Raw genomic sequence first — 11,098 nt, 5'->3', positions numbered from 1 at the left:
CCATGTGGCGACACGTGGCAGGCGCCGCTCCACGTGGGGACACGTGGCAGCAGTGTTGCCACGTGGTGACACGTGGCAGCAGGTGATGCCACTGTGTGCCACGTGTCACTCTGTGTCAGAAGCCCCATCGCGTATCGCGATGGGTCTTTCTGATAATCCGTCGCGCGGAAAAATCAGAATTTTCAATTTAAACCCTAAGGTTTGGAATTTGGCATTTTTAGTCCCTTATCTTTTAGAAAGTTTACAATTTGAACTCGAAATTTTCACGATGTTACATTACTTTTATACATTACTTTTTATACATAAGTTTAGTAAGTTGCACTTTTAGTTTATGTTATTGACCCAACTTTTGCATTAACTTTTCCACATGAGTGGAGTAGCTTTTACTCAGAGTTCAGTTATTGTCATTCATTGGAAAGATAAATACTCCCTCCGTCCCATTATAAATGTCCTAGTTTGATTTTTCAAGTCTTTTTTGTTTAACTTTGACCGACAATATTTTTGTTTGTGTTATATAATACTTGATGTAAAATATATGAATGGATTGGGTTTTAAATGTATTTTACATTGATATAATTTTCATCAAGTATTATATGACACGAACAAAAATATTTACGGTCAAGGTTGCAAAAGAAAGACTTGAAAAGTCAAACTATGACACTTATAATGGGACGGAGGGAGTAGTACGGAACTACAAATTCTTATGTCTCAGTGTATGAAAACACTTTATTTGATAAAATATACAAGTGATGTGAAATACGTTTTTCTTTCTTGCAGCTTAATTATGAGCCTACATTCTTCAAAGGCCATGCAGATGAAGAAGCCCAAACCGATAGACATAAAAGCCTTTAAAAATGGAAGTTGGGAATGTCAATAAGAAGCATTTTGCATTATAACTGAAAGTAAGGAATTAAAACGCCTCTAAAACAATACTCTATGGTTCAATTAATAAATTAATTTGTAATTTTTTTTATCATTACAGGTTAAAAGTGTTCTTGATTCATGTGAGGATGCTAATTTAAGTTTGGGAAGTTTTTCAATGCAATGTTTACATCACTGATGTAAGTTTTTCTAACATCTCATTGGTAACTTTTTATTATTTTATTACAAAATAGCCACTATATATTATTATGCAAAGCTAAACCAAACTTCCATAAACAAAAATGTTTTTACATATTGTTTATATGGAAAACTTCGTGGACGCCGGGTAATACATAAACTTTGTATGATTTACATGGGATTTGTATGGATATTAATTAACGTTCGGAGATATTTCTTATATGTGGTATATGTGATGAGAAGTTCGGATTTTGGTGTATATTAATATAATTTCATCAAACTAAATTCTAAAGAATATTTGGTGATGATATTACAGGCACATGCACGACACATCCAATTTTAAGTGATATGGAAAGAAAAACGGATGCAGTTTGATGGGTTACCAAGTTTTCACGTGAAGCGTGTGCACACCCAGCCCAAAAATGATCTGATTCCTGTGCTGACTGTGGTTTAAGTTCTTTACTATGAACAACGGATGCGACTATGCGAGACAACAGCGATGGTGGTCTAATAGCACTTGAACATGTGGCTCAACAAATGAGTAAGAAACAATCATTAAACGAGCTTTCATTTCAGATTTTGAAGATTACAACGAGATTAAAAGAAGCAAAATGATCATCATCGTCTGTTAACAAGTCAATGGTCTCCAATTATGGTTGTTGGCCTGCTATGGTGTGGTGTTAACGACAATGCCTATATTTTGATACACGTTTATAGCTAATCACTAGTTGTTTAAATACAATTTATTGTGTTTTTGTGTATAATGGAAAGAAAATGTCATTATGACATTAGAATTCTAAACACTCGTCAATTGGACGGGTATAAAACTAGTTACAACAATTTTAATATAAAAAAGCTAACTTGAAATTATGCTCTCTTTCCAAATCATGCTATATATTGTGATTATTATTTATTCTACAAAAAAAAAAGCAACAATTCAGTGTATACATTTAATCAAAATTAAATTGTCTAGATTTAGTCATTAGGTTATCTCATAACTTCTAATTCTATGTTTACTGTATTATTAAAAAATAAAATAACAAATACATATAAAAGTAAAAATAAGTTTCATCAACTTCTTAGATAGGGGTTGGTTGATAGTTGATACATGTGAATTATCATGTGACCAATGCTTTAAAACTTCGTATCATAGCTTCTTTTAACACGCCTGAAAAAGTTACACATGTATTGAACTAGCTTGTACTTATTAAGATTTAATATATGAATTAGTGTTCCATACTTCCATTTCACAATGTACATGACATATTTAAACTATTTTAGTAATATATGTATTATTACCACAAGTCTGTAGAGATGTGGAGGAGACGGTTGCCGTATGTGTCTAAGGAAGAATATTATTATGCTGATACCAAAAATAGCAATCAGTAGATGCGGCTATTCCAGACAATGATCGCTGTTTGCTACAACAATTATGAACCCTATTAGTCATATCAGATAAACATTTCATGCAGTCAGCCTCTAATATGCCATAAGTACACTGCATTAACCCGTATAAAGTGCGGGAACCTGGTTCAAAAGTTACTGAACCAGACCCGTAACGTTTTACAGGATCATTTGCTACCATCCCCTTTAACTTATTTGCCAAATTATTCAACTCTTTCTCCAACTCAGCAAGGCTATAAGGAGACTGATTTGGTGGACTTGGGAAGGTGGCATAAGCCCACTCACCAAGTTTTCCAACAAACGAAAAATCCGCATAACGCACCATGCAGATTACTCTTTCGAAGACCGTCCATGCCACACCTTCTTTCTGTTTAGGACATTTATCTTTAAGATATGTATTGGTCTTGTTGACACACTCACGGCAGGCTTCCAGTTTTATATTGGGGGGGGGGGGGCAAAGAGCGACGGACGAGACTCTATCACCGTCCCCATGTTCGGTACCCCTGAGTTCTTCAATATGAAGGAGAAGTAAACCCAATGCACGCTCTCGATCTACTATGTCAGCAGATGTTAACTCGCTTTTTTACTACACATGAACGATTGATGAATAATATGTAGGCCGGGTTTTTGAGCTATGGGGACACTAACAGCATTGCTGATTGATTGAAGAAAGAATATGAGTGAAATAAGGTTTTTGGTATCCATTTTTGGTTGAAAGTTTTTAATACATATTGTGTTTAATATTTATGGCAATGTAAGGTAACACAGTTTAAAAGGTAACCTGAATTATATAATATATTGTTTCCGGTGTAGAAAACTGCTATTATGATTAATATGGACCGTCAGATGAAGCTGAGGAGAAATCTAGACCATCCAAAGTCATTGAAAAGTTTCTAGAAGCAGAGGTTACAAACGGTTAATCGCATCCGTTATATTCTCCCACGTCTCCAATTTTTTAATCCTCAATAACCACTTCATCTCCTTATTTGAAAGAGACAGAAGGGTTTTTCATAGACGAACTACTCCATTAGATCCTTTCACCAATGAGCTTAGCCGCAGATTTTTTTGGATCCCAGACGAAGAAGATTTGGCCTTTTGTTGTTGGATTTAAGGTTTCGTGAGGAGGAATTTCATTAAGAGGCAAGGAATTTCACTAACGAATACTTACTTTCATGTAATTAGATTTTTGGTTATTTTGTATTGCCATATGGTCCGATATTAATGGAGGGAATTTGTTTTTTTTTTTTGGTAAATCAATTGGTGATCATACAGGTGGCCCCTTTCGTGAGTTTCTGGGACAACATCTGCAATTCTCTCAAAACAAGGTATATATGTGTTCATTTCAATTTCATTATTGACATGTTTGAGTTGGATTCCACCTTTAGTGTGATTTTGCGCAGTCATTATTATGTACTTATGTTCAGTTTGAGTCAGTCAAAGTGTGTTATTACTAAAGTTTTATCACATCTTTGTCATGTTCATCTTGATGCAGATGTAGGGCCATTCTACTTAATGATGATGGTAGTTTCGGGTAAATCTATACATGCGGCAACTGACTTTTTTCAATTTAATGAATGCTGCAATTGTTAGGCTTACTACACTAGATGATAATATGACCATCCATTACCAATGAAAGTAAGAGTCATTTATAAAAAAAAATTACATTCTTTGTTTTAGGCGACAAAGAACTGAAAGGTATTGTAACCAGCCGACTGGCAAGATGCTAAAAGGCCCCACATTTTCTGATATGTATCCAATAACTAAGTTTTCTGATTCGTCTAGGATCTGGATATGCAACCATTGTTGTGAGTACTACACTTTCCCTCATTCCCACTTCATTTGTTGTTGCTATTGTGAAGGTTGGTATTAAATCTTACAATTCGGTTATGATTTACAAATAATTTGTGGGTTTTTATTTGGTTATAACATGGTACATGTTTTATATAGGAACCTGAAGTGAAAGCCAAACATCAACAATTAATTAGCAGGGTAGCTATATTGTCATATTGGGTATCGGCATACGTATGGGACTTCATAAGCTTCTTAGTTAGTTCATTCCACTTTTGCAATGATTCTCTTTTACGTACATGTTAATTTGGTTCATCTCCAACTCCCATTTGATATACATTTTAAGGTATGTCATAATTATTTAGATTAGTATTTTCTTTTATAGGCTTAGAGCCATGTATGGGAAGGGGTTCTTTGTTGCCTTTACAAATATTCAGCAGGCATGCCAATTGATTTTTGTGTTTGATTCTTTTTGGTTGTCATGCGTATTTCCAATGGTAAAGTCGTCATCTCACCAGCATAGAGATAACGGGTATTACTAGCAGGTATTATTTCATAGATCAAAACTACTTATGTTATTAAAAATTATTTATGGCCCATTTACATTACTATATATATTTGATTTTATGCGGTTATTTAGAGATTGAAATTATGACCGTTTACTTTTGAATAAGTCTATTTGGATTATATCCCATTCCCAATGTGTCAAGAAAAAAATAGACCCATTCATGAATAGACGGGCCAGATTTACCATATCTAAATATGATATTTTTCCTAATCGTTTTTATCTTAGGTTGGATGACATTTTACAATCACCAAAAATGGCGGATTCATGGTTCGAATACTATTCTGGTACTAAACAAAAAGTATGCAACTCGCAATAGCCATACACTATGATGGAGTTATGAACCATGGCTGGGCTGGAGTTATGAACCATGGCTACCAATGAAATGGACCTTACAACTAGGCTTACTTATGTGGAATATGGGTTTGTAAAGCAAAGCAAATGAGATTGAGTAGTTGCTACGGAACTAAACTGTTTTGCACTATTAATATTGCATACTTTGTAAGCAATTTTATGTTCTTGAAATGACTAAACTATTTTGACATCTTTTTTTTTATTCTTGTGATGTAACTGGTCACTTTTTTTACTTGTAACTTAAATGAGCTATAGTTTGGCTTAAAGTAATTTTGTTTTTGTTTAGACTACAAAGAAATATGTTCATGACATTATGACGTTAAACAACCCGTCCACCGGACGGGAATAAAACTAGTTTTGTATGGTTCTAACTAATTGAATGTAAAAAACACATTTCCTGAAGTAGAGTTCGAATTTTAAAAAATTAAGTTTCTTTCTACTTAATCTGTACCTCACGCATTTAACGTAAAAGAGTGAAATACTATATTTGTTTGTTAAATAGATCTGAATATCATGATACTGAAAACTACAAATCATCAACATGATGATATGCAACAATATTATATAAATGAAATGGATAAACTCACAAAAACAATCGAGGCATCAATATTGTGTTGAACCCTGAACACTGAAACCATAGACTAAAGGGGTGAGAACAAACAAGATATGAGTGAGACAAATCGATAGGACAAAACCGTTCTCCAAGTTTTATAATAATCGAGCTCATAATCGTCTTGATCAGAAACAGCTACTAACTAGCAGAATTCTGTTACAGACTGAAATCATTGCAAGGCATGAGACTTGACCCATATTGGTTGTATGGGCAATTGATGTGAGTTTATAAGCCGAACGGGCTCCCTCACCCATTAGACTACTCTTTTGGGTTGAATTCTTTTGTTTGGTTTGTAACATTGATATCAAAGCTAACCTTGGAGCGGTGGCCTAAAGGAAGCCAGCCGTGACCAACTACGGCAAATGGGTTCCCTCACCCATTATAGTATTATACTAGCCTTTTGGGTTGTGTTTTTCTGTTTGGTTTTTTACAAATTCTTTTCTTTCTGCTCCAAGCCTAGCTATCCTTCCAAGCCCAAATACTTAACACAGAAAACATGATCCCACCATGTGTAAGTCAAGCCCAAGTGGACTAGGCCGAGTTCAACACACAAAACAAACACAATTATATTAGAACTGTTATTATTATATTATTATTAATGACTAAACAAGTTTGAATATCAACAATTAGAACAATAAAACCTGGCAAATATTTTTCAATATTATTCGCCATTGAATTAAAGTAGTCGTATATTTCAACAGATAACAAAAAAAAGAACAAAAGTTGGCTCGAGCTCAAAGTTTCAACCCTGTAAGATAAACGAGCTGAGCCGAGCTATTACATTTAACTTCGATCCTGTACCCAAGCTAAAGCTGGCTTTGCTTGTTTACGCCACTAGCCAAAAGGTCTCCAAGAAGAACACAAATTGTTAACATTCGTTCTGCTTTCGTGTGAATCTGTTATGTGAAGGATTTAATCTAGTAGCAGTGTGACAGTGTCAGTTTTCTATCATGCTTTCATGGATGTTTGGGACATTGCATGTTCTTCAAAAGTGGAATCAATAATCATAACCCTTGAAGAAAGTTACTCTCTAGTTGAAACAATCAGTCTCTGCGGACCTTGCCACTCAAAAATAACTTTAACAGTATTGAAAACATTAGTAAATTTAAATAATATTCTACGTCCACATCACACACTTGTCTTTTGATTCAAATTCTTATTCTTCATATGCAATGTGCATAGACCACAGGTTCCATTGTTGCTCCAAGTAATCCAGATGTTGGAGGCGGTGAAGATACACATAAATGGCTTTATTTTCATAATCTGCATCAACTAATTAACGGTTGAAGGAGGTGGAACCATTAATGGATTTGTTATTATGTTGAAAAGAGGAAATGATTAGATGGTTATGCATGCTATAACTTTCCATAGTTGCAACAGATGCAAATGGCATTGACCACATGTTACACAGTTGCAGTGTCGCGTCTGAGTGTTTTTGCTCCAGCTGGCATTCCGAATACTGATGGTATCCACATAAGGGACTCCACTAATGTTGAAGTCAAAAACACCACTGTTAGAACCGGTGTTATATTGATGAGATCATTTATGATTTACTTTTATTCAATTATTAGGTTAGGTACCCGTGTGATACACGGGTTGGATAAATTATATTATAAAAAAGTCAATGAAACTAAAGATTCACTTAAAACATCTAATACATTACAATGAAAACAAATAGAATTACATGACATAGCTCTCATAAATCTCTAAAAATATCTTTATATACAACGTTTGTAGTCTTATTTGAAACTTGACCATCTTCATCAAAAATGAGTACTTTGAGTCCTTCTCTTGTTGTAACTCTAGATAGCGCAACATATAACTGGCCATGGGTGAAAACTGGTTGTCTAAGAAATAAACCAACCCTAGAAAGTGATTGACCTTGGCTTTTATTGACTGTCATAATTAATTGTATAAGGAATAAAAGGAAAGATAATAATTGTAATTAAGAAAATGTCAACTAACTCTAAAATATATAGAAATAGTGGACATTAACAAAATTATGAACCTAAACCACATAAATTAAGAACCTAAATAAGGGTGTTGCTAAACGTACCCCCCTCTATACCATTTTTACTAAATGTACACCCCCTTGAATTTAATAAACCAATTACTATTAGCTCTAAACATTATTTATGTACATATTAACCCCTATAACATTTTTCTATAACATCTTTTTCACTTACTAGTCTTTACTACATATATCAACTTAAAAACAATTACACTATTATTATTAATTTATTTTATTAGTATTAAGATTGTAAATATTTATAATATCTTTTTTTTTTAATTTTAGTAGTATCAATATATATATATATATGGATGAGCTCGGTACCGTATCGGTACCGAAAATACCGATCCCAAAAATCATAAATTCTTAGTACCGGTATTGAAGGTAAAAACTCGGGAAATACCGATAGCGTACCGATCCCGAAACTCAAAACTTTGGTACCGATTCGGTACCGACGGTACCGAATCGGTACTGATTTCGGTACCAGTACCGAATTTGTTCGTCCCTACATATATATGTATTGTTTTATAAATATAATAATGCATCGACACTGAAAAGAATAAATATTATTATTAAGATCAAAGACAATAACACACAAAGAGAGAGAAAATATAAAAGACATTATAGTTTTAAATTTTATATTTTAAAGTAAGACCATAAATGCAAAAAATAAATGTTATATAGGAGTGATATGTCAAATAAAATTCTTAAATGAAATAAAATTTCATCGAAAAAATATAGTTTTTAATTTAATATCTAATGGAAGATCATAAAATGCAATAAAATGTTACAGGGGAGTAATATGTCAAATAAAATTCTTAAAGGAGATGAAAGTTCAGGGGAGGGGGTATGACAAGTAGAGAAGAGGGGTACGTTTAGCCTATCCCCTAAATAATCAACCAATATTTTAATAACTATGTATGTTAAGTAAATATTAAGAATAAAATATACATTTTATTCAAAATATATATTTTATTTAAAATATTAATCATCATAAGTGACAACCTAAACAACTTCAAAACATACGGTATGTGATGTCAAAACAAAATTTTTATATTAAAGATTTTTTCGTCTCCTATATATACACAGCTAAAAGCATGTTTAATATATATTTAATTACTATATTAGTAGTCAATTAAAATTGGTGATTTCCCTAAACTTATGTACCAAGAATTAAGGCTCATATATATATATATTGTGTTGACTTATTTCTTATATGGAAACGAAATTTCAAATTATTATCAGATTAGTAGTCAACTCGAATTCGCTATATATATATTGGTTTGACTTACTTTGTATTTGGAAACAAAATTTCAACATCAATTAATATTTAATGACTTTCCTTAACTTATGTACTCTACTAATTACTTTGAAAACTAATATACACTAAATACTTAATATTTCATCATGACAAGTTACATAGAAAAAGGCCAAAAAGAAAAATTAACATGAAAATGCATAACATCACATACATTAAGAAGAAAATTAAACAACCGGTAAATAATTTGATAATTAAGGTAAACGGAGGTCAGTGATTAACCTTATTTTGTCACCTCGGTAATACGCAATAATGGATCGTCTTCTTCAAAAATATTTTTGTCAATTATAATGACATCAGCAGTAGGAATCAACCCTTTGACACTATCATCAACATCAGGATCACCAGGCATGAGTGGAGGTATATGAACTTCAACATAATTAGATGTATAAACTGTCAACTTGAATATGGTTTCTGAAGGTTGAAAATAAAACACCAGAAAGTCCATATCTAGCTCGTAACACCTAAATTAAATATAAATATCATTAATCTACAACTTATATGAAAAAATAATGCATACTTTGGATAATAATAATAATAATAGAAGTACAAATTTTAAATAAAATTCAAAGATCCATAAATATGAATATGATTATTCACCATCATATTCATCATATTCTTATGTTTTTAAATTAATCCAACAATGCCAGTAATATCTTAACAGTAGCCTAAAAAAAATAATAAGAGAAAAAGATAACACTTTTACCAGGTAATCTTTGTGTCAATTGCAGTTGAATAAGCTCGTTATGTTGGTTGTCCAGCTGGACATTCACATAATCCTCTGTGTCATCGATGTACTCACGAACCTGCGTTTTACAAAAATAACAAATAAATTCATATGCCGGCCTTTAATAGAAAAAATACAGACGGCTCGGATCATTGCATAATCGGTAAAACCATGTCAAGTCTAAAAGAATAAGTTCAAATGGGCTAGGTTATTGACCAAAACACTTGTCTGTCTACATCTTTTAATTTGTATGTTAAAACTATTTTTCTTCTACATCATGAACCCCATCCTCAATCCTCATCCTATAAATTACGTGGGAACCTACAATGTACCCCCAAATTTGCCAGTAATATCTATGTTTAATACACTTCCAAAAAATTGTTTTAGAACAGACTATGGATCCGGCGGTTGGTACTTTGTTGATGACGTCCTATTCATTAGATGATTAACAATTTGAAATAGGGATATGAGTTATTAAACTATTAGGGTTTGCATACAATCTGAAATTATAGATTTGAATATGGATTTGTATAACGATTTCAAGAATCGTTATTTAGGGTTGGCAAAACACTATAATCAATCTAGGGTTTAGAAACATACCGATTTGAAGATCCGGATTTGGTGTGCAGACTAAAGATGGACAACGATTTGAACCTTGAATAGGTTTTTGGATACTGGGAGTTGTGAAATCGTAAGATGAAAGATGAAGATCCAGAATTTGTGGAAGCGTAATTTGAAATAATAGTAGATAGATGTGATAACTGATATGATAACAGGGAATGTTTTAATGTAAATCTTAAAAATTAAATTTATATTTTAATATAATAAATTTAAATAGAAATTCCATGGGAGTGTCACTTGGCATAGTATTGGACCAACTAAGGTGAATGTGGGACAACCAACATTTTCATATATTATAATAGTAGATGTTATGAATATTGATACCAGGTGATGATTGTATATCTATAGTAACAAGAATATAATTATTTGGAAAAGATGATAAACAACTACAATACTAGAAAAATAGTATAATCAAACACACTTTGAGTGTGTTTGAGATTTCTTATTTAAGAGAAAAAATGATTATATTATTAACTTAGGATTTTTTTAAAAGAAGTTTTTTAATAAATGTTTGGATTACTTATGTGCGTGGAAAAACCAAAATGACTAAAAGGGACACTCTTTTTTAAAAAGTGTGTAATGAGTTGTAACATCCCGAAATTTCCAAGAATAATATTTTATATATTATTTAATTATGA

The 11,098-nt window shown here is 32.4% G+C and overlaps 1 long non-coding RNA gene across 1 annotated transcript; it reads left to right on the top strand.

Annotated features, from left to right (window-relative positions):
• The first annotated feature begins 790 nt into the window (after positions 1-790).
• On the top strand, positions 791-1,681 carry LOC143557217 (uncharacterized). The gene is made up of 3 exons (XR_013139530.1): positions 791-902; positions 983-1,061; positions 1,376-1,681. It is a non-coding gene; the product is annotated as an uncharacterized LOC143557217 (long non-coding RNA).
• Positions 1,682-11,098: the final 9,417 nt, after the last annotated feature.

Source organism: Bidens hawaiensis, unplaced genomic scaffold (assembly GCF_021521415.1).
Source record: "Bidens hawaiensis isolate Kalapana, Puna unplaced genomic scaffold, B.hawaiensis_p1.1 tig00018849_1, whole genome shotgun sequence".
Classification (NCBI taxonomy): domain Eukaryota; kingdom Viridiplantae; phylum Streptophyta; class Magnoliopsida; order Asterales; family Asteraceae; genus Bidens; species Bidens hawaiensis.
Note: the sequence above shows the minus strand (reverse complement) of the source record. Positions and strands in the feature narration are given on the sequence as shown.